We start from the raw sequence: 26,126 nt of genomic DNA, 5'->3' as shown, positions 1-26,126 counted from the left end.
AGACCTCCCAATAGCTTAATCCTTGTTCCAAACTATTATCCCACAAAGTCTGGTTGAGAATGGTACAGCGATCTAAGAGTAGTTAGACAATAGACAGACAAACAAACAGACATATTTTTGTGATATATAAAACCATTTTCTATTTCTCTGCATAATAAGGAATCCCGGAATGTTCTTATTTTTACCATTTTTATGAAAACTTAAGCGCTGTGAAGAAGATTGGTCACAACTGGCATTAGAATTTAATTACTTTTAAATCAAATGCATTTTAAAGAACTGTTTAACATTTTCCAGATATGATTATCAATTATAAACGAAGTTTGATATTCAATGGATTTCACTGTTATCAAACTGTATCTACTTATTTGATTATAAGAGAGCAGATCAATAATGAAAAGCGGAAACAAATAAAAAAAAGAGGTCAAAATCAGCGGAAATATTCTTCCCTCAACCCTCGAACCCAACGAACCTCTCCTACCCCAGGGGCATGTTAAATAAATGGAGTAATGATTCATTTTGTACCAAAGTTTTCACTTGTTTAGATATGCGAATAACATTTTATCTAATGAAATAATATGTATTAACTACAACCTCAATATACAGATGTTTCATAATAATCTATAAACTTAATGTTTAGACACGTTTTTCCACAGAGACCTTTCAGTACTCCCTAGGAGACGTACTTCGTTTTATAAATCTGTTTTTGAAGCAGCGGTGAACCATGGTAACTCTGGTTGTCAAGGATGAGTGGCCTGAAATCTGTTGTCGTAGTAATCATCTGGACTTATGGCGAGTTTCTTTTACATTCCAAGAACTTCATCGTTATTTCGAGCCATTTTACAGATCACCCACTGCATTACTTCCAGGGGCGCAGATGATATGTTAGTGCAAGTGAAACAACCCTAAATATAAAATATTCAAGTAATAAAAAGTAATATCAAAATAGCATATTAAAACGTAATGAAAAAATTTCTCTAAACCTTTGTCAGAAAAATGTGATCCTTTCCTTGATTTTAGTTCCGAAACAAATAGCACCTTCTTTCTTGTCATTCAGTTCAAAATAATGGATTCAAAGGTATTCCTTTGTGTATTTTTGCCCCAAAAGTTTGGAACAAAATATTATTTACATACCGTACTATTTTAACAGTCGTTAAAAATAGAGGTTAATATTCTGTATAGACTGTATATGCCAATAATTTGCAAGAGTTCGTCTTATTCCAAAGCTATTTCTAAACATCTCCATTTGTACGTTTCTCCAAAATTACTCTTAAGATACTTATCACAAAGTTGTTTTATTTGTTTATTGTCCTTATGGTAAGAGAGGTAGGTAATTCAGACCAAAAAAATCTTAGAGTCCTGTGCATTATGGAATATTTGACTCTCCTTTCGCTAGACAGAGCGGATGATATATATAACCTTTAACTATAGAAACAACTCCTTATGCTCTTCTTCTTATTAATAAAACACTTGGATTTTTCTCAGCGGAAAATACAAAAGCGCCATTGCTACTGGTAACTTCATCTATTTATATATATAAAGACAAAATGTGTGTTTCTTTGCACCCTACCTCCTCCAAGCCTATTGGATCAATCTCAACCAAAATTTTTTTTTGTAAACTAAATGAACTATGGAGAATGTCCTAAATGCGTCAAAACTGAAATTAACTGTAGTTCTATTTTGTAAACCCTGTTGGTTAATTAGTCCCAGCTAATTGAGTCAATCTCAAACAATCTTGACATGTTGAAGCCTTAGACAATGTTAAATATTTTAAAGGGTTTCAAAGTCAAAGCTGCCTTCCTTCTAGTCTTACACTGCTAAATTAGGGACGGCTAGCACAGATAGCCCTCGAGTAGCTTTGTGCGAATTTCAAAAACAAACAATACTACCATTATAATGAAAGTTGTTGATCTTAATTATGACCTTGAACTTTGAACTACACTCATTAAAAGTTCACAAATTGGTTCTTGTCAGGCATTCAACCTGTATATCAAATTTGGTCAATATCAGTTGAAAGCATTTCAAGTTTTAGTAGAAATGACTACATTTTGACTACTAGAAGAAACATTATATTATATTAAAATTATTAGACGTTGCTTCATAAATTATTCCTTCAGTAAATATATGTGGTTTGTGCATTGTAACAATAACAATATTTTGAAAAACTCAATTCCTATACCATTATCAGTATAATTCAGTAGATGTTTCTTTTGTTCCAGTCTGTATCATTCTGCCCGCCAGTGACACACGGGTATGTCAGCGGACTTTAACGCTAGAAACTAAGTTTCGATATTCGTGATGGGCATAACGCAGAGAAAGTCAACTGTGTGTAGCTTTGAGCGTAATTATAAACAAACAAACTGTATAATTTTGTTACTTTATCTCCCCCTTTCCTCGTTATTTGTCGACATTGTTAATTATTATGTATTCGGTTGTATAACTGTAATTGTAGCCTGAAAAAAGAGCGAAATTAGCATATAATAAATTATTGATTAAAACCAGAAAAGGATCCTGATATTATCAGGAAATACAGCCTAACAGACTTTTCTTATATTATTCAACGCACATTTAAAGATTTAGTTACGATGTTAAAGCAGGTAACGACATTTGTGTACTTGTACATTTAATATTGCAAGATACGTTCATTTACACGATATATGCAAAGCTATTATTTGACAAGAGTATTTATATGTCTGGGTGTGTGTTCGCCTATCACTGGCGAACCACTGGAGCGAGTGTCACCAATCATGGCATGTAGCTTTAAGAGTACTCCGTGGTGTGAATTTGATGGAGGGATTTGTTGAATCTGTCACCTACGGGACCCCTATATTTTTTCCGCGTGTTGAATAGGAACACCAGCTAGATAATTATTAATAAAGTGTTTGACGTACATATTAACTATTAAAACTGTATCATTGTAGTTTCTCAATGCATTGAATCACGCACGTACTTAAACTAATAACAGTGAGGAGGGTCTGGCATGATCAAGTTGTTAAGGCAATCGACTCGTAATCTGGTGATCGCGGGTTCTAATCCCCGTCACACCAAACATGCTCGCCCTTTCAACCTTGGGAGCGTTATAATGTGACGATCAATCCCACTGTTCGTTGGTAAAAGAGCAGCCTAAGAGTTGGCGGTGGGGGTGATGACCTGCTGCCTTCCCTCTAGTCTTACACTGCTAAATTAAAGACGGCCAGCGCAGATAGCCCTCGTGTAGCTTTGCACGAAATTCAAAAAACAAACAATAGTGAGGAAATTATTTTTAAACATTTGAGTATTCTTTACTCTAATTCTTTCATGAGCTGTTTGATGTAAGATCATGATCATGAAGTCTTTACTACTATTGAAACTCTTTCTTACATTTGATAACATTGTACCCTTATAAAAAGTCCCTCGATGGGATAGCGGTAAGTCTACGGACTTATAACTCTAAATCAGAAGTTCGATTTCCCTCTCTGGTCACAGCGGATAGTCCAATGTGGCTGTGCTATAACAAACCACATACGCCTTTATAACATGAATAGCTTAAAATGGGGAGATTTAGTTGACTTTTGGAATAATGTTATAACTTGCAATGATATAGAAGTTATTCCTTTCAAACCTCATGGTTTATTTTAAATGTATTGCGCTCTTCACCTGCTAGTAATCAGCAGTAAGCCAGAAAGCTTATTAATGATAAAAAATAACGTTTCGATACCTGTGGTGGACAAAGCTCAGTTAGCCCACTGTGTAGCGTTGCGCTTAACAACAAACGACCCATTTCATTCTCAGTAGTCAGTCATAACTCGTGAACTGGAATATCATTGAAGTCAAAATTGGTTAGGCTTAGTTAATGATACCTGACTAAGCAACTTTCAGTTACCCACAAACCTCTATGACACTGCAAGTTTGAGGTCATGCTTCTTTAAGACTGGAAGTGATTGAGTGTTCTGTGTATTTTATGATGAATCAAGAAATTTGGTGCCTTGTGTCTTAGGTTAATGAACGGTTCCTTAGTGTAAGGAATACATTTTAGCTCGTTGTGCATCGCCTGATCCAGTCAGTTACTAAACATTTTCGGATGATCTCGTGTTTAACCGTGTTGGACTGCAGATCAGAAAGTCCGGAATTTGAGATGAGGTGCTTCTGCGTACGCCCTGCACTTAGAGCAAGGGGAATGTTTTAAAATTAACAGTAAACCATGTCATTCACTCTAAAGAAACAGAAAAGTCCATTGAAGACGAGGATACCGCTGACTGGTTGCCTGCCATCTGGGTAATTGTTTAAAATTAGGGACAACTATTCAGGTTTTACACGTGACGTCACGAGCTGGGGAATATACTTAAATCCTAGAAGTCTTTATTTCTTTGTTGTTTAAATTTTGCGAAAAAGCTGCTTGAGGTTATTTGCGCAAGCCGTCCCTAACTTTGGAGTAAAAGACTAAAGGGAAGGCAACTAGTAAACACCGCCCCCAACCAACCACCTCTTGTAGGATCGAACAGTGGGATTTAAAAGTCACTTTTTCGGCACGCCCTTGGCTCTTCTGACTGAAAGTTCCAGTTTCAACTAAACATTTAGGTCCGGCATAGTGATTAAGTTGCTGCTCCCCTCGTAATCTGAGAGTTGCGGGTTTGAATCCCCGTCGCACCAAACATGCTCGCCCTTTCAGCCGTGGGGACGTTATAATGTGTCGGCTAATTCCATTATTCCTTGGTAAAAGAGTAACCCAATTTTTAGAACTATAAACTTTGAACGATTTTACATAGTTTTTCTCCTGCTAAACAAAAACAACCTAGAATAGCATAAGTTGAAGATTTTTTCCAAAAACAATCAATGTAGAAAAACATTTGCCAAAACTCTTAAGTGTGTGTCCACGTTTTACTTGCGAACTGCTGAACTGATTGTCACCGAACTTGACATGTCGCCTTTGGATCTGTGTACCTTCCTCGTGCTTTAAGTCCCTTTATAACTTATTTGTCTCATTGCTGGTACTTAGATCTTATACACCTTAGAAGGTCAAGTTCCATAGGACTTCTTCCTCTCCCCTAGTAGATGGTTGCAGTTTCGGATGCACATCAATTTAAATATTACATTAGGGTCAGAGTATATCGCACTGACCCCTTTCAGGGCAATGTCCATGTTGGTACTTACATTGATGTTCTATTGTAAATGCATTATTTAATTAGAGTTGCTTATAACTGGTGATTTGTTTGAATTGTTCGCAAAACTGCACGAGGGTTATTTGCGCTAGCCGTCTCTATTTTAGTTAGTATGGACTAGACTCACCAGAGGGAAGGCAGGTAGTCAACTTTAGGACTACTCTTTTATCAATGAAAAGTGGGATTAACTGAATAATTATAACGTTCCCACAGCTGAAACGGTGATCATGTTCAGTGATGGCCCAGCAATCTAAGAATCGCAGGTTCAAATTCCGTCCCACTAAATATGCTCGCCCTTTCAGTTATGGGGGGCGTTATAACTTGACGGTCAATCCTATTGGTGAGGTTAGCCCAAGAAATGACGATGATGACTAGCTACTTTTCCTCTAGTCATACACTGCTAAACAGGACGGCTAGAACAGGTAGCCCTCGTATAACTTTGCGCAAAATTCAAACAACCGATATTAAGTAATAAGAATTCGAGCCCACGACCCTCAGATTGCATGTAGAGCGCCCTAACCACAAGACCATACGAGCATCGTAACTGAGGAAGTTGTCACAGCGGAATATTCAACTAATAAAGTTACGTTCTGAAGATTTAGGTCTTGATTTTATTAATTTTTATAAACAAGGTATAGTAAATACTATAGGTCTCTAAAAAATCGTTTAAATGCGTTCGAATTATTGTAATTACATAAATCTGGGTTAGGCCAGATTGTTGAATTTACAGTTTTTTTAATTCACAACTAAAATATTTTAATACAATACATAACATTTATATTTCCTTAATCAATGCATTTAGTAATTTTTGTTTAATAGATTTAATGCTAAACGATGTCCGACGTTTCGGATAGTGTCGTTTATATATATATATATACTTGTAATAATATACGAAAGTTTCGTTGTTGCTATGTTTTCAGTGTGTACCTACACTTTATCGGCCTTGACCCGAGTTCATTTAACAGGAGCCTTGCAAGAACAGAGTACAGTGTAGCAAAAAAGAATAATTTAAATATACCACAGCAAAGCTGCTTTATCCCTGTAACTTGCGCTTCAGGTGCTTTGAGTTGCCCTGTGCTGTCACTCATTCTGCTGGCGCCTTTAAACTTTAAATTGCCGTACGGAGATCCCCCTGCTTGATGCGCACTCGTTCGGTCATTGGTTGAGGAGGAATGCACAGAAAAACTACAGTGCGTGCCATCGTGCTGAGGGCCTCACGTGACAGTTAGTAATGTCTGTCGCTTGTCTACTGGAAAGACATAAAATAGTGAAGGTTTTCTTAACTCATTCTGGTCTTTTTTATGAACAATTTTCATTATTCTTTCTTGACAAAGTTAGACGATCAGACTGTACGGTTAATTGTTAAATAACGTCACAGTACACATGTTGTAAGAATCCAACTGTGTATAATCAGTATGTCAGTAGTTTTGTTCGAACTCTAAAAGACTGGAATATGAGGAATCTAGTTTCTTATCGTGTTAAAACAAGACGACAGGTAAACACCAATGTTCAGGACCGAATCGACTTCTAGCGTAGTGATAATTGACTGCAGTGCTTGTGTTATATAAAACCAAATTTAGTTCCGTGCTTAATAACTTATATGTTGATTTGGCTAAAACGTTTTGAAACATGAACAGAAGGGTAGGCCTAATAAATCGAAATTCGCGGACTTGAGTAACGTAAATATCTAGGCAGATCTGCAACTTTTAAAATGAAACGAACAGCAACAGTTTTAACAAAAACATAAATGCAACACCATTAAAAAATGTTTGATTTTCAAGAGATGTAAGAGTAAGTTTAATAATGAATGAAGTTGAGTAATTATATTAGAAGTGAAATGTATTATAACTAACTAAAGAAAAAGTCAAGCTAGATCAACCAGAACTCGTATAATGAAGGATTGGTTGATTGTATACAACTAAGCTTAAATATGATTGAAGTTGGCAGGATTTTATTGAAAATGCAGTAGGAATTGTTCTATAACTAACGGAGGAAAATTAAAGGTTAAACTAAAACAAGACTAAACAGAGTGAACACACGGACTAATAGAGAAAAAATGCAGAAAAGCCTCAAGCCTATTTAACTGAACTTTCACAGGTTCGTCCTCGTCATAAAATTAAAATTCGGTAAAGAAAAACAAAATAGCTTTAATTCAGCTACTTGCACCGCGATAGTTCTTATCACAGCTTGTAACAGCTACAGATAGGAAATATGTAATACTCCTTGAAAAATAAATCTTCAAGTTTAGGTTTCTCAAGTATATGATAATATCCTGTTCCCACCGTAAGTCTAGAAAGCAAAAATGAATCGGCTAGAGATGAATAACGTATTGAGGGCAACTTCTCACCTTCCTCTCGAAAACTATGGACTGTGACTGTACTCACACAATGTAAAGTTACGTGTACATTACGTGAACGATACAATTAGTACAACACTTAAAATATACACCTATCTAATATCCTTTATGGAATACGGACGTGGCATAAAATATTGTTAAACTTCACATGATAAAAAAATGGGCCAAATCAATATTAATAACATATACGTACAAGGATAGCTTATGAAAGAAAAACCTAACTTTTAAGACACTCACATTTCACATTTACGACCTCACTCGTACAAATCAAAAGTGGCCAACAGAAGAAAATAACAAGTTCATATTATTGAAACAGATTAATAATATAACATCACATCTATTAAGAATTTCATCTTAGCAAGATACTAAGCTAATTGTTAACTTCAACATTAAAATGCACTGTAACAAAATACAAGTTTGCAATAAAATTCACACTTTCAAATAAACAGAATATCAAACATGAAGTCAGCTTAGTTTTCTTACAGGACTAGAAACAGTGTATAGAATATTAATGGTAATTCCTTAAGTGGAACAGTAATGGGAAGATCATCAACACACAAAAGAGAAATAAATGAAATACAATAACAATAGAAAGAATGACCTCATAAAATAAAACATATCCATTAAACTTGATAAGTTTGTTAATCTTTGATAATTATGCAAAGCTTCACAAGGGCTAACCTTGCTGACCATCAATAATTTTAAACTGCTAAACTAGAGGCAAAGAAACTAGTTAATAACACCAACTGCATACATTTAGGCTACTTTATTTAAAAAATGGTATTTGACTCTCAGTTTTATAATGCACTTAGAGCTCAAAAATACTTAACATGATTTTGCAGCAATGTGATATGAACCATGTATTTTCAAATTCCACACAGCATGCTGCCTTCTAAGGCCACACTTTTCTCTTACTCAGCAAATACAGCATGATAAATCTCATGATAATCAAACTAAAATAAATACTTAAAACTAAGAGTTGAATAATATACTACAGGGATTCAAAGTCTTGGAGCACATTACTACACTGATTCAGATTTCTACAAACTAAATCAATCACAATATTATAAATTATCATGTTTACACTTCACTAACAATTGTTAAATAAGTAAACACAATCCACATTCAAAAATTTATTTTAGTTTAATTCAAAAGCTACAACGTGCTTTGAATGCAGCCAAACAAATTTCTTGTGACAATTACTTGTTGTGCCTGACACTCCCAGGTGTTCACCATTTTTACACCTGTGTAATATTCTGAGACTCTCTAGCCTCACAAACCTATGAATCAATACCTATCTTATAGTATGGCTCCATATGTTTGCATGAAATGCAATATCACTAACCAGTATGATATTTTACTTTTAATTGATCATAAGGTTGTCATAGATATTGTTCACCTACACTAAAATCACCAGAATATTATGGTCACATTTCAATCTGCTGAGACCGTTTTCTATCAAAAAGATCACTCAACTCATTCGAATTGTACATTCTAACTCTATCCAACAGTTATATGTTCAAACCTTTTATACAGTTCAAAGATAAGTATTATGTAATGCTTATTTGAGTTATTTCACAAATAAAAAATTCTAAAATTTTTCAACTTTTATTTTTGTCATGGTTCTAGTTGTAGAAACTGTAAACTTTGCAATTTTACATTTTTTACTGGTTCCTAATATTTTATTTATTTCTTATTAAATATCAACATTTACCTTCCTGTAGATTTATTTTTATGCTTTCTGTCCATTGAACTGTAAATTTATTAGTTGAAATCACATGCATTTTACTTCCCTCAGAGCTATTGGGTACTTTGAGTGGCTCTTAACATTTGAAATAGCTATTTCATTAAGCAAATAATCCTTAGAAATAAGGTAGTTTGATCTTTAATGCTCTATAGATGAGAATACATGGGAAAATTATCACGCATTTGAAACATTTGAAACGTCTGAAGTTAGAACAACAGCAAGTACAAATCTCTTTGAGTTGACTGTAACCAGCTTTTTGAAACCATGACACCCAACAGCAGGAAGCTGTTAAACTGGTAATGCACCTGCAGCTGCTTGTTTCCATTTTTCTGTCAACTTGTGCAAGCTTGTAATTTCAATCTTTCTTTCAAACTTGACATATTTCTAACTGCCTGGTTTCACTTTTAGCAAACCCTAAGTGAATATATATCGATGAGGATATCTTTATGGTCTATGACAGCCATGGCAACACTATTCCATTAGTATAGGCTACAAGATTTTCATTCTGTTTGCAGGAATGAACTTAATAAACTTAACTTGTGACTATAATATCTAGTTGAGTGTAAGTTACACACTCAAGATCTTCAAGCCAACATGCTGTTGAAGTGAACTAACCAGCTTAGTAGATCTGTGACATTCTAGTCAAGCCCTAACATTTCAAACAGGTTACTATGCACAGCACCATTCAAATCTGCAATCTGGTTCATGATTAGACCAAATGTGCTTCACCTGTTAGTACAGGGTGTTCAGAAAGTCACTGTGCACTTATATATTTATTAACAGCCATGTTTCAATATAGAATACAGGAGGTAAGTATGAATGACAATTATAAACAATGTTGAAAGAGACCCCTGTTGGCATCACTACAGGTCTGGATCCTTCTTATTTTGTTTCTAAACACTGCTATCAGTTGCTGGCTTGAAATAGACTGAATAAAATATAATTACAAAACTGCACAGTGACTTTCCAAACACCCTGTATAACAGTATCAGTTAGAAAACTAAACCTACTTGTTTGAATTCCTGTAGTTATATAACAGGCATATTCATACAACCCTAGGGGAAAAATGTTGGATGTTGCTAATTTAGTGTGCACTAAAGAGATGTCTCCATAAAGTATCAGTGCTCCCTGGCTCTGTTCTATCAGCAATGGCTCATTAGCAGCATCCATTCATCTCTACTGGAGGACTCATACAGGCTGGTATCATTAACGACTTGTCTTGATATGGGTTTCATATCAATGTTAGCAGTTAAACGCACACACCTTTAAATTTTTCAAACTTTTCTATCAGTTATAGTCATACAGATTAAAAATAATGGCTACAAAGCAGACTGCAATGTAAAATCGATGTCATGTGACACAAAAAATGGAAGCGTTTTAAGAGTGAGAGTCAAATCCCACTATCTTATTATATGAAATGAAATCAGTCCAAGAACTGGATGCTATTGAGTAGCTGCATTCTCTCGATTCTACCAACTAAAACTTACAGATGACTAGGACAGATACTCCAATTTTATTGCTTTGCATGAATATCCAAAATAAACCAAAATGGTTCTATGTTTAAAAAAACGAAACAAACAAAAACTGTACAAACAAAAGTACATGCTCAGTTACAGTTCACCACTGTAGATGAATCTTACAAAATGACAAATTATGATGATTTATGTCTGTGTTGCAGTCTTGCTTAGTTAACTTTCATTTATAATTGAAGTTGGATAGGTTATATTGCTTTTTGTCTTTTGCACAGTAAGATAATATAGTTTCATTATTTTATTCAAATACATATAATTATATTTTATGGATAGTTGATGTTTGGACATATTATCTGATTTAGACTGTGAGGACAGGTAAAATTTATTATTATTATAATTACTTTAAGATTTTTTAACTTTGTAATTTGTTACTATCAGTCTCTAAACCAACCTGCAGAAGGTGAATGTAAGGCAGTTTGGGATGTTGTGGATTTGAGTTTTAATCCTTTTTATTATTGTACTTTTGTTTGCATAACAGTTTTTCATCCGCAGTTTGGAAGTTAATTGGAGAAACTGGTCCCAACTTCCATCAAGTTATACCTTTTTAAGCTGTTCTCCAATTGGTACAGTTGTTTTCCCCTTTTTCTTCCTATCTGCATTGTTTAACATTACTACATGCAACAATAATTTCATGACTGGTTTGTGAGATAATATTTAGTCAGTTTGCAGTTGATGCTAGAATGCTTATTTTTTTTTTTTTTTTATGATGTAAGGACATTTTTAATGGTTGTACTCATTTTGAAAAGGTGGCTAAGTTTAAATTAATAGCGACGTGCCATAAAGAAAAATTGGTTTAAAAACCTTCAAATTTTACCATATACCAATAGTTTTGACATAAACTGAAATTTGAGGTTTTGTCAACAGACAACGCCAAGATGATGATGATAGAAACTAAAAAATACATCCTGTTTTGTCGCAGTTGAAAGCTGTTCTCATTTGCGGACAGTACCGACAGACCAATCATGTGTGAACATCATTAAGTAAGGCGATATTTTAAGACACATGATTGGTGTATCATAAAAATAGCACTGGACAACCCAACATAAGTGTAAACACCATTGACTTTGTAACTGCATCAATGGACACATGTATTTAGTCCTATATTTTATTGCTAGACATAAATAATTCCACAACGTATGTTTATCAAATTCTGAAGATATGGTGCATCAAAATGGACAAACCTCATGAAGAGACGGTGTAATATCTAAAAGTTTAAAATATCTCTATTCATCTTCTTGATTTAGAAGTTATTAGATTTTAATATGTAAAATAGTCACTAGTAAGATATACTGTGCGCGCGCATACATGCGCATATATATACATATATATACACACCTAAAATCCTTAAAAAATCATAACTGCATAATTTTAAGTTTAAGATTTCATGTAATAACAATGGATTTTTTATCTTTTCAATCCACGTGACTAAAATAGGCACTGTTCAATCTGCTACTCATCCGTAGGTAGATGCATGAAAAAATACACAAAATTTCTTATAAAAGGTTTAAAAACACTGAAAAATGTTTATGCTAATTTCAGAACGAGATTGAAAAAGGGAATATAATTCTCTGAAAAATATCCATATACAATTAAACATTATATATGCGAAAACGGCTCGTTTGGGTTGAGAAAATATTTTACGTAGAAGAGCGAACAACGTTTCGACCTTCTTCGGTCATCGTCAGGTTCACAAAGAAAGAAGGTAATTGACCGGAAGCTGACCACATGTTACGAAGGGGTTGTGTAACTGAGTGTTACAGTTACCTTCTTTCTTTGTGAACCTGACGATGACCGAAGAAGGTCGAAACGTTGTTCGCTCTTCTACGTAAAATATTTTCTCAACCCAAACGAGCCGTTTTTGCATATATATTTCTCTACAAGTGGGTTTTCTCGACATCACTGACAATTAAACATTGTAAAAACAGAAAAATATAATAATAATGATAGTAGAAGCCAAATTGAATATGTTTTAGACGTATGAAAATTTTGTTCAAAAAGAGCACGTTTTTAAGTATGGTGGTACATGTATACTGAAAACTATCGAAGTGTTACCTTTCACTATTAAATAGCCAGTCGTTTAAATAGTTCTTACTTTCTTCAAGTTTGTTTGTTTTTGAATTTCGCACAAAGCTACTTGAGGGCTATCTGCGCTAGCCATTCCTAATTTTGCAGTGTAAGACCAGAGGAAAGACAGCTAGTTATCACCACCCACCGCCAGCTCTTGGGCTACTCTTTTACCAACAAATAGTGAGATTGACCGTAACATTATAACGCCTCCACGGCTGAGAGGGCGCGCATGTTTGGTGTGACGAAGATTCAAACCCGCAACCCTCAGATTACGGGTCAAGCGCCTTATCCACCTGGCCATGCCAGGGCAGTATCATCGGTATATAATAACACAATTTTCGTGCATTAAAGAAAGGCAAGTTTCTTTGTTTTGAATTTCGCGCAAAGCTGCACAGGGGCTATGTGCGCTAGCCGTCCCTAATTAAGCAGTGTAAGACTACAGGGAAGGCAACAAGTCATTACCACACACCGCCAACGAAGAGTGGGATTGACCATCATATTATAACGTCTCCACGGTTAAAGGGGCGAGCATGTTTGATGTGACTGGGATTCGAACCCGCGACCCTCAGATTGCGAGTTGAGCGCCCTAACCACCTGGCCATACAGTGCCAAGGAAGGAAGGCAGAAGTCATACGAAATCACATAATTTAAAAGTGTAGTACATAACAATTCGTAAAAAAATACATAGAAAAGAGACCAGTATCATTTGTCTATAAAGTTGTCTTGTACAAGTTGTAGTGAAAATGAGCGAGTGATATTTGCAGTTGTTTTTTTCGACTATGAAATTCCAGTAGCCAAAGGCGTGACAATGAGGGAGGAAAGTTTGGTGTAGTTTATTTTGAATTTCGAGGACAATTTGAGCTAGCAGTCTCTAATTTTGCAATGATAGACTAGAAGAAATATGGCTAGTGAATACCACCCACCGCCAACTACTGGGTTACTCTTTTACCAACAAATAGTTAGGTTGATAATCACCTTATACCATCCTCACTGGGCAAGCATATTATTCGATGTGATGGGGATTCGAACTCACGACTCGCAGTTGGGGAAAGGATCGAACGACACCCTAATATTATGAAAAGACCAAAAGGGCACCATCTTCTAATTTTTTGTGTGATAATTTTTGAATTTTATGTTTACAAAAAAAACTCTCCTACACACACATACACACATTGTAGTACTGGCTACGCCCCTGCAGTAATTATATATGTATATAGAAAGAGAGGTGTATTTTATATGCTTTTTGAACATTTGGATATAGATATCTTGATGTACTTTTTATCGAAAGTTTTAGCTTATGCATTTTACTGCCGTTTTAAAATTGATGTAATACTCCACACATACAAACAATGACAATACAGAACTGCGTAGCAGGATCTACAAATGAATAGACGTAGCTTTAGAGATCGTATTGCAATAATAATAATAATAATGCAAGGAAACTAAAATTTATGACAGAAGACAAAGGAATTTTATCCAGAAGACTGCTTTTGGGAACTTTCACGAAGCCCAGTTCATTGAGTTACCATGAACTTAACGTCAAATACAATAATTAACAGGTTTAAGTAATGATCTATAACGATTAGCTTTACCAATCTGAGATAAACAACAACGAAACAACTACAATTTTTAAAATTTAGATATATTGGTAGAAGCATCGACTAAATGATGACAATATTCCGTACATTTTTGCATGCAAAGATGATTAGCTCTCAAGCCTTATTTAGAAAAGGTGAAGATCAAAGTTCAACTATTTCTTGTCAATAACCTGTTTGAAAGATACGAAGTCCTTAAGGTGTATTATCTTGGACTATAAAGAAGAAATTTTATAACGTCATAAAACAAGAAAACGAAAGAGCAAGCTCGTCTATAAACACTTATCTAGTAGCGATTACAATCTCAAGCAGAGTTTGTATATAAATCTAGATAATAAAATTTGCCCTTAGAAACGACTAGAGCTAATTTTGGAACCGCTGACCTTTTGCCACCAGGGAAAGTAAAATGTTATCACGTAGTTTATATTCTAAAACTACAAATGAGCCTCAATCTATACTGAAGTTAGTATTGGTTTTCCAAGAAAAGCGCGAGTGTTGCGTCAAACAAACGAACAACAACAACAAAAACTGTTAAATTGATGTATTATTTATCTCATACAAATAGCAGCTAAACCATCTTTATCCTCGTGTATTATTTCAACGTGACATCTTATAAATCTATTAAAAAACAAGTTGAAGATCATACCCCTCATTCATGATGATGATACCAGTACATCTCAACAAGTGTATTTTGGCATCGATGGCTTGTTTCACCGAAATAATAAGGTAGGAAAAACATTAACCGTTAAACGGCGATCCCTCAACTGATGCTGCTACATACAACATTCCTGTTGTTTAAAGATTAATAACCATTTTTAAGCAGAATAGCCTTGATAGAATTTGAATTTCACTTGGTATCAGTAGCCAGTTTTGAAGTTTGTTTAAATATATATCTCAAGGGAGCTAGTGAAAACTCAGAAACGACAAAGAAAAAGCCGAAAATATTAGCTATTTTAATTTAATTGTTTCAATACAGCATTAAACTTACAACTACTTAATTCGGAAAATCTTAAAAATAGTATAGCCTAAAATAACTAAACAGAGATTCCGAAAATGTCATCCATTTATTAAGTGTATAGATTCAATAATTCCATCGAAAGTGTATATAAATGAGCGAGCAACGATATTTCTGTTTTTGACAAAATCATTCTTTGGGTAAGGTAGAAACTCACACTCCAGTCAAAGTTATTTAGTTGCTATGAGATAGAACTATAAAACTATGAAAATGATAGCGTGAATGATTTTTACGTCGTCAATAACTCTCGTCACGGGTTTGAATCTCCGTCACACCAAACATGCTCGCCCTTTCGGCCGTGGGGGCGCTATAAGTGATGGTCAATCCCACTATTCGTTGGTAAAAGAGTAGCCCAAGAGTTGGCGGTGGGTGGTGATGACTAGCTGCCTTCCTCCTAATCTTACACTGCTAAATTAGGAAAGACTAGCGCAGATAACCCTCGTGTAGCTTTGCGCGAAATTCAAAACAAACCAAACCAATAATTATCTTACCACCAGTGAATCTCTGAATATATGTTTTCGACAAATGTGTTAATCGCTGAATTTTCATCATCAGTTGGTGGCCTCAATACATATTTGTACATCAGTGGCGGATCATCAGAGAAAAAAAAGGAGGCAATGTATTTTAAAAGGTTTCGAACAGATAAAATTTTTTTTTTTTTTTTTTAAAAAATGCATATCCGAATTTTCTTTACTTTGGGTGTAACTGTAACTTTAGTTTTAGAAATCGTGATGGAAAAACTGTTGAAGACATAAAAAAACGGTAAATGTAGGTCATAAAAAGAAATCACTTTAGTGACGAATTAAAAATTAGTTCACTCTAAAACTTGTGCTGTTTTTGACAGGGGTAAGCATTCTTTAACGTTACACATTATTCTTTTTTACTTTTAAATTATACAGTTTTGGGCAAATGAACATTGCCAGAGACATGCATACAGTGATTTGTTATAACCCTAACCATGTCTGATCAAGCAGTGTCAATATTTTGTGTATAAAGTGTATTCGTATAAAAGAAAAAAAAGAAGAAATATGACATTTCTGTTTTGGTTAATCTTGATGTTGTTTTTACACAGAAATAAATTCTGTAGAAGATATATCTCGTTCATACAAAAGAATGCACTCTTTCCATCATCTCTTTGAGAATCTTGGAACGAAGGCTTTGTACTTGCCGAAGCTGTTCTAGTGATGACGCAAAGCACGTGTTATAATAACAAACACTTCGTACATTTTAACTGTTTCTGCACCAGACTTTGCTATCACGAAGCTTGTTGTACTGTAACATGTACCATTAAATGTACAAAGTTATACGTATTTACCGTTACTGGAATTAGGTTTCATACTGTTGATGTTTGAAACTTCCTTAATTAAAGAAACGGAGGACCTCTAAATTGTTCTATACGGGTTATTTTATGTTGTACCACGAATACATACAAGTCAACTGCTCTTCTTATTTATTTACAGGAGGCCATGAGGGGGGTCACCACCACTAGGGCTATTTTAAAGACTTCTAACTACTGTCAGTTCGAGGGACGTAACAGATTCAACTGGGGCTTTTAGGTAGCATGTAATTTATGATTCTCAGTATTTCAGGTAATGTAATTCTTAAAGTCAGGTGTTTTATTATGTCATGGAGAGAACTACTACTCTAAATTTTCCACTGTTGTTCTATAATGTTAACCAGAAGTGAAAAGAGAAGACGGAGGTTACAGTTGTTGTAAGTTATATATCTAACTGTACTTATGCATGAAACAAGAAATTAGGTGTATTCCATAGAAACCAATATCACTGTTTCTGTATATTCAGTTGTTAAAAAAACCTTGGGAGATGATACTTGAAAATTTATATACCAGTGACCCGAAATGTTTTAACACTGTCTAAGAAAATAAACTGCACATTTCGACTACTGCTACTTTCCATGTTTCGTGGCCGTATTATTAACCAGAAAAGGAAAATTAACTAACTCTATAGTATAATCATTCAAGTCCTTGTTAATTTGATTTCTAACGCTAAAAATCTGGTATCAATATCAGCGGCGGCCAAAGCCCAGATTATGTAGCTTTATGATTAACAACAAACAAACAGTGTTTGCTTGTTTGTTTTTGAATTTCGCGCAAAGCTACACGAAGGCTATCTGTGCTAGCCGTCCCTAATTTCGCAGTGTAAGACTAGAAGGAAGGCAGCAGGTCATTACCAGCCACCGCCAACTCTTGGGCTACTCTTTTACCAACAAATAGTGGGATCGGCTGTCACGTTATAACGCCCCCACGGCTGAAAGGGCATGTTTGGTGTGACAGGAATTCGAACTCGCAACCCTCAGATTACGAGTCGAACGCCTTAACCACCTGGCCAATGCCGGGCCTACAAACAGTGTGACTTCAAAAGTCTTGCACAGATAGCCCTCGAGTAGCTTTGCGCGAAATTAAAAACAAACAAACAATGAAAAGTATTATCGACTATCTTTATAGTGTATATTTACATGTACATAAATACGTAATGTTTATAAAAGTTTGATAACAATTTATATAGCTTTTATAACTATTCCTTCAATTTCTCCAACCACATATTTACAAAGTAATATTAACGAACGACAAATACTGTTACGCATGTAATTTTAAGGGAATTAAAACACCTGCCGTGTCCGAGTGATTAGTGTACTCGACTCGCAATTTAATCGCGAGTTCAAATATCGCCATTAAACTTATTTGCCCTTTCAGTTATGAGTGTGTTACAACGTGACAGTCAATCCCACTAGTCGTTGGTGAAAAAATACCCCAAATTAGGGACGGCTAGTAGAGATAACTGTTGAACAGCTTTGGACAAAATTAAGCAAACAAGGAAATGAAACCTATATTTATGTACATGAATAGCACGCATTTCAGTTCGTATTATCTACTGTGTTTATTTTCCTTGCAGTTGAAAAGACAAACGAATTGCTTACGAGCACTCGCTGAAGAATCGCGTGAGGTGTGACGTCTTTATACACTGTTTTTCGTTCCAATGAATATACATCTTTGTACATTAAAAGCGGGAAGCCCAAGGTCTATTTGACCGAGTGAAGCGAGGGAATGTGCACCACAGACCGTCAGTCGGGGTCCAGGGCTCGCCCTAGGGCCCTGGAGGCTCTTGGTTCTAGATTACATTCTATTCATTTTCCTACTTTTTCTGAGAGTCATTTTCCTAATTCTGATGCGTTTTGACTGAAACAGATTGAAAAGTAGGGTGGGGGTTCCTTTGTATCCTCTCCCGACCATAAAGCCTATTTCCTTATTCTCAGAATTCCCATGTAATCCTCTTTCTTTATGTGGTCCCCCACTGGGACAGCAGTAAGCCTGAAGGCTTATAATACTAATAGCGGGGTTTCGATACCCGTACTGAGTACAAGACAGACAGCCTATTATGCTTGACAAAAAACAATGCTAAAAGTCAAGTTTAGATACCTGCAGTGGGCGCAGCACTGACAGCCCATTGTGGAGCTTTATGTTTGATTAATACTAGGATATTTTGACATGCCTAAAATTCTTTCTTGTGTTTCTTGCATGGTATGAAAGATATTAAATGATAAAACAGTAGTGATGTCAGTGTAACCAAAACTTTTTAAATGTGGAAATGTAAGACTATTTGTTATTTGTGACTGTTTATATTAAACGTTCTCTTTGTTGTTTGACGCTTTACTTACTACAAAAAATAAACGAAAAATACGTTATTATCTCTTCCTCGTAAAGTGTTAAAACTCGCGAGCTTCCAGGAGATTTGTTCAATGGATCCTACAGAGTCCTTCAGGAAGGCTCACACCCTAAAAGTTCTTTTTCTCTCCCTACTCCTGACAAGCACTCACGATTCTCGGTGCTTGCGGTTTTCTCTCCTAGGAAATGGCCAGATATTAATTCCAAGAGTATGAGATGCCTCTATAGTGAGATGTTCAGCAGAAATGTTCGCTGGAGAGTCACTTTGAGACCCTGAAATCATGACTTGTACATGTTTTTGTTTGTTTTTTTACAAGTGTAAGGTAAAAAACCCAAAAAACTCACTGGTCTCAAGCTTAAAGATGTGTATCATTCATACCCAGCAGATGTCAAACCTGGATCGCTTATTCAGCAATGAATTGAAACTCTTATAAAGATAATGTGTACGTGACATTAACTATAATCGAGCGAGCTTTTTCACTTCAACTGATGTATAGCCTGCTAGTTAAACCAACTGTCAGAATTTACTTCTTCATGATTGATGATTTCTCGACCATAGTGGAGAAAACACAAATTTATCATCAGGTAATGAATCTAGCAACTCTTAAAACAGATAAGTCTGTTGACAAAATGAGAAGACCGAGGGGGTAACTGATACTTGAAAAACTCCAGGATTCTTCATAAAAAACAACTATTTTTGATAACATAACAAACTGTTTACAATTCAATCGTTAAATATTATCTCGCCAGCTTAAGGGAAACTCTCTGGAATTTTAATGTTGTAATGTTAAATGAATCAGGTTCGTGGTTCCAGTGTAATGTAAACCGTAATAAATAAATGGTCCGACCCGAAACAAAAACGAAATGTTAAACAAACTTATTTTTTAAATAAAAGCTTATCTGAAAAGAGTATCGAAAGTTATATAAATACCTGTCAGTATCATATTGCAATTTAGCATTTTTTAATTTATCGAATAAGTAAACAACGAAGCACGTTTCATTTGTTACTCCAACCACAATAGAAAAATATTCATAATAAAAAGTAATTGCCTGTGCTACATAATAAGTTTTTGTTATTCAGATTCTCATTACCAAAGAAAGAAAAAAACTCAATATACATGAAAATCAGTTAATGGAAGATGAAACCGTAATAAAATTCAATATTGTTGTAAACATGTTCTTTAATTATCTGGTGAAAATAATTCAATAATCAGTTCATCTTCAATAAACATTTTCTTTTCTTTTTTTACGTTTCTACAAGCTTGAACATTTGCAGACAGTCTTAAATTTTGTAGGCCTACGTTATAAATAATGTTAACTAACTGAAGTAAATCAGCTTACTTGTACAAAATAACCCAACAAACGTGATAGTAAACACAGATGCAAATAATTCTCGATAACACACTTACTGATTCAGTACTCGATCCTGAAAAATCTCTACCTTAAAATACGTCTACACACTCTTTAACTGTATCCTTAACTATCAACCCACTCTTTAACTAACCTTTCAATCCTTCACGGAACGTTGTATTTATATTTTACACTTGTTATAGATACTTCTAGGACTTGATTTTAACATCACACGTCCTCCAGCAAATGATTAACTTAAACAAATTACATCACAAATGTAACTTATAACAATGCAAACTTAAATTTGCTCTCACTGAATTTACAAGTTTTTTCTTGCCTATCTTATCTCGTAATCCGAGAGTCGCGGGTTCGAATTTCCGTCATACCAAACCGTGGGTGCATTATAATGTGACTATCAATACCACTACTATTTGGTAAAAGAGTAGTCTAAGAGTTGGCGGTGGGTGGTGATGACTAGCTGCCTTCCCTCTTGTCTTGCACTGTAGAATTAGGGACGGCTTGTGCCTTGTGTAGTTTTGCGCGAAATTCAGCACAAACACATCTATATTATCAAAATTCTTTATTCAATAACTCGTGTGCGTATGTCAGTGAAAACGGTAAATAGCCTCTATGATCATATATAAAATGTTTAAACTGATGTTTACAATTCTCATAATGATCGTGTATATACGTATATATATCTATATATAATACGATTAGCAATTTCAGTACAGATCTTGCATTACCGTTTCGATACAGAGAAAACTCGCAACTCTCAATAATTATTATGGTAGTTCTTTTTATACGCAGATGATAGATCTATTTATATGTATTTTAATCTCTGCTGTAGAGTAGGAGAAATAACTCTCACTGATGTTCAGTTAGCCCAAACATTCTTACACAGAAAGTTTATTGCCCTATCTTAACACCCAACATTTCTATTAAAAACTCAATAATATCGTTTCTATTCCAATCTATTAACTCATACTATTTGTAATCGGCGTTTCTAGCCTATTCTTTTCAATCTAACACAATTTATATTTAATTTATTATACGTGTGTGTATGTTTTATTCTTAAAAAGGATTCCATTAACTTTACAGAGATGTTAAGTAAAAATAACTGTGTGGATTCATATTGTAAATGTTTCTAGTTTCTAGCCTTGAAAATATATATTCAATTAACTTATCACAGAGAGATATTTTGTTTTTAAACTACTGTTTTCGTACAGGTACTTTCACAAAACTATTGGTATAGTAGCAGTGGTGCAGTAAGTACAAGTAATAAGTACAACACTTGGGTAGCCCGCTACTACAGCGGTAAGTTTACGGATTTACAATACTAAAATCAGGCGTTCGATTCCCTTCGGTGTACTCAGCAGACAGCCCGATGTGGTTTTGCTATAAGAAAGCGCGCGCGCACACACACACAACACTTGAAAATTTATATTTCAAATTAAACAAAATAGATCCACCAGGAGCTGTTTCTAAGTTTTCAAGAGAAAAACATTCACTTTAGGGAAAGTATTTGGCAATATTATGTACTCTGTGAACTATGGTGTCTGCCCGACCGTTGTTCTGTCTCCCGTTTATGGTAGACGCTTCCCGCGCTTCGTTTCTAAACCTGCACACACGGGCAAAGCTCACCATTCATTCACTTTTGAAATGGCGGGAGAACAGACATGAAAAATGCTTATGCTAAATTTTATTTCGCAAGCAGAATATTTCAAAATGTGACGTAGCTCAAAGAATAAAAATGTAGATTTACCGTATGTCATTGTTGAGTAGGTCTTAACATCACTGAAATATTCAACAATTACTTTTCGTGGTGGGCAATGTAAGTAGCTAAGATCTTTAACTTTCGAGTGAAACATCAATTAACTTTTTAAAGTTCATGAAATAATTTAAATTGATAATAAGACAAGGAAAACTTCTTTTTAATGAGTTGCATGTTTATTTAAATTAACACGTTAGAGTTAACAGATTGTATCAATTTAAATTTTAATTGGATTAAATTAGGCCTAATCTTATAAAGCTTAGGAGTACCTTAATTTGTTTATTTGATTGACTTCATAACCGGTTTAAGTAATGAAGTTAAGTATTTTATTTCATACACTGATGAACGTAACTGTTGCGTAACAAATGTTTCAGAATTATTTTAAAACTGAAAAAACAAAACAAAAAACGCTGTTTATTTTATTGTTCCTTGTTTTCTAATTAGTGTTGCTTCTGTTTCAATCTATTAATTCATAATATTTATAATTGACGTTTCTAGCCATCTAACACAATTCATATTCATTTTATTATATACAGAGCAATCAACACAATTTTCCAACGTTTTATTCTCTCTTATTTAAACCTCAGTTACTAGTTCAAGTCCCCCGCTGGTACAGCGGTAAGTCTATGGATTTACAACGCTAAAATAAAGGGTTCGATTCCCCTCGGTGGACTCAGCAGATAGCCTGAAGTGGCTTTGCTGTATAATAACACGCATACATACGTACTGGTTCAAATACAAACAGTGTCACACACGCAGCTTAAGCGAATAAAAACTTGGATAAGAAGTAAAGATGTAACATTTGTCTCCTAGTACGAAGTTATCTATATGAAATATGGCCATTGCAACGGTGGTCTAAATATATATGTGTGAGTGTATTTATATGGATGTGGGAACGTAGTATAAATACATAAAGTTCTATCAAATATTGTACTTTGCTGCCCCATGTAAAGCTTTATTTTTCACTGTATCTATTCGCTTCTTAATCGAGCATATTACCTTTATTCATTACCAAATATGGACAGACATTTGTTATACCAGTTGTCTTCAATTTCAAGCTTACACGTTATCTAGCATGAACTGACCACGCCATTTTGCTATCCCTCGAAAATTATTTCACCATCTGTTACGACCTCGGTTAGGGCGCTCCAATCCCTGTTTCACTAAACATGTTCGCCCTTTCAAACGTTGGGGTGTTATAATGTTATGATCAATCCCACTATTCGTTGGTAAAAGAGTAGTCCAAGAGTTGGCGGTGCATGGTGATGACTAGCTGCCTTCCTTCTAATCTTTCACTGCTAAGTTAGGGACTCGTGTGGCTGTGGGCGTAATTCAAAACAAAAACAAACTGTTATAGCCTCGTTTTTCAGTTATTCTACAGATATAGTAATAAGCCTACGGCGACAACTGAATATCCATAGTACACCTCAGGTTAATAAAGTGGTTCAAAATTCACGGTTTGGAATCTCGGGCGTTTCGTCAGCGAGAACAGACATCTGTACATTACACATCTTGTGCGTGGTATAATAATAGCATAAACACTGAGTAAGTGTAATTGTAATGTTAGAATAATTATCGAAGTATACCTGAAAAATAAAATAAAATAGTGTTATATATAACGCCACTAGAATTATTTTCCACTGGTTCTTTAGAATAAACTGGTTCCATCAACATACTGACTAATCGCCACCATTAAAATCCTTACATGCTTTTCAATGCTTACCTGGAAGCCTCACAGTACAGATTTGATACCATGGACACTGGCTTTTATTTTTATGGTTATTCAGAGATATGTACGTCAGTTATAGAAAGACATGGAGGATAAAAACATTATATTGTGTAGACGACTCATTATCTCTCAAAATAATTATATTTTGATCTCAAGATAGTAAGTAATACGCTCGATACAATATTTCGTGCTTACGAAATAATACGTCGCGCGCTCGATATAACGTCTCGCGCACACGAGATAATAAGTTATGCGCACGATATAATATTTATCTCTTCCATTCTTCTCCTTAACTCTGTACTTAAAATATAGCAGTTTGGTTTGCTCTTGATATTTGTTTTGTTCTTGTTTATAACATTGCATCGGTAATTAATTAGTGATATACGTAAAGTGCACTTAGCATATAAACTCTGACCAAACGTACTGGTATCATAGGTATATTGATACAAATAAACGTAATTTCGTTTCAAGGCTATACTGATTTAACGGACAATTTTTGAACACACACTTTCAACGCCTTACTAAGTTTTGAAACAAGAAATGCCAATACGTTATTAAATGTAAACTTTCAACTGAATCACTAGTGCTCAAACTGACAAAGAGGAAGGAAATAGATACAGGATGCATCCGGGCGGTCAGTCAGAATATTCGGGGGAAAATACTGAGAAAATTATTTACTGCAATGAGTAACACGACTATATTAAAAACAATACAGTCAGCATTCGCATATCCGACAAAAAACAGGAGAGTAAGAGGCAAAGGGACTTGCATGCTACTGATCTAAAACATTTATCATAAATTTGGGCAAATTCTAGTTAAGCAAGTATACTTCATAACACAATTTATATGACCGACAAGGTTAGAAAACTTGATTAGTAGCACACTTTGATTGAAAGTTTAGTATTCATGGAGGGAGGGCAGTTAGTTAATAAGTTTGACTCAACCATTGGAGCACTTTTGTCTGAACGAATACTGGAATTTAACAGCCGTTCATCTAACACAACCACAGTTCCAAAGTGGGGAGAGCGTTTTTGTGGAAAATTACGAGCCTTCTGATTCTAGTCAGGGCACGCTGAAAAGGGGCTATAATTGTATTATAAGGGTAACAGTCAAATCTTACTGTTCGGTCAGATAGACGTACTCCAGTAGCTGGATGTAGGAAATGTTGATTAGCCATTACAAGTGTCAACAAGTATTTTAAATAGCGTTATTATATACTCTTCTAATTCTTGAAAGTTATTAAGGGGCTAGGTTAAGTGAGTGGTGTACTAAAAGTAAGAAAAAAGTGTTAAGGCAGGTATAATTAAGTATAATAAACTTTCACAAGTTTGTGAAAGGCGTTCACACAATAACAGTTGTTATACAATATGCTGCTGAATTTTGAAATACTGGTGGAATTTGTTACTTAATAAAGCCATTGATTGTGTCTCAGATACTGTTTAAATTTAACTCTAATTACCATGCTGTAGTTAACACTGCTGTATAGACTCGTTGGTAACCTAGTATATATGTATGTAATATAGCTGCTGACTAGAAAGTGTTTCCAAATTTAGTTTGAATGCTACATGTTAAAATTCCAGTTAAAAAAAATTTGATAAATATATTTTTTTCTTAAAGTTAGTTTAATCAGTGTTGTATTTCATTGAGATAGCTGCATATCATTTCTCAGGTTTCTTGTCATTCTTTTATTATACACGCCTGGAAAAAAGACAATCCAATATTTGGAGGTACTACTTGGTTGTAAAACGTACCTGTTTAGACACTGCAGAAGTACATCTGTTGAAAAATATTGGTTATAGCATTCTGAATTAATTTAATAACAAAAATATTTGGCAGTATTTTTATATTCAAGAAATTAGTTTGTGACTTCCACACACACACATGTAAGAAAGAGTTTCTACTAATGACTGTGCATTTGAAAGAATCCATTATTATTTTGTATTGAAACAGTATGAACATGTATTGGATATTGTATTTGTGTTTTCTTATAGCAAAGCCACATTAAGCTATCTGCTGAGTCCATCAAGGGGAATTGAACCCTTGATTTTAGCATTGTAAATCCATAGACTTACCGCTGTAGCAGCGGGGAACTGTTGGATATTGACTAATATGGAGTAACTTCATTGTGCTCAACTTTCATAACT

At 34.8% G+C, this 26,126-nt stretch overlaps 1 protein-coding gene and 1 long non-coding RNA gene across 2 annotated transcripts in view; one reads left to right on the top strand and one right to left on the bottom strand.

Moving 5' to 3' along the window:
- The window catches only part of LOC143236646 (uncharacterized), a 102,123-nt gene that overhangs the window by 17,154 nt on the left and 58,843 nt on the right, over positions 1-26,126 (top strand). The window lies entirely within an intron of this gene.
- On the bottom strand, positions 716-24,211 carry LOC143236647 (uncharacterized). Its single transcript, XR_013019640.1, has 2 exons — positions 23,977-24,211; positions 716-902 (listed from the first exon to the last, which is right to left on the bottom strand). It is a non-coding gene; the product is annotated as an uncharacterized LOC143236647 (long non-coding RNA).

Source organism: Tachypleus tridentatus, chromosome 13 (genome assembly GCF_004210375.1).
Source record: "Tachypleus tridentatus isolate NWPU-2018 chromosome 13, ASM421037v1, whole genome shotgun sequence".
Classification (NCBI taxonomy): domain Eukaryota; kingdom Metazoa; phylum Arthropoda; class Merostomata; order Xiphosura; family Limulidae; genus Tachypleus; species Tachypleus tridentatus.
The sequence above is the reverse complement of the archived record's forward strand: the minus strand, read 5'-3'. Positions and strand labels throughout refer to the sequence as shown.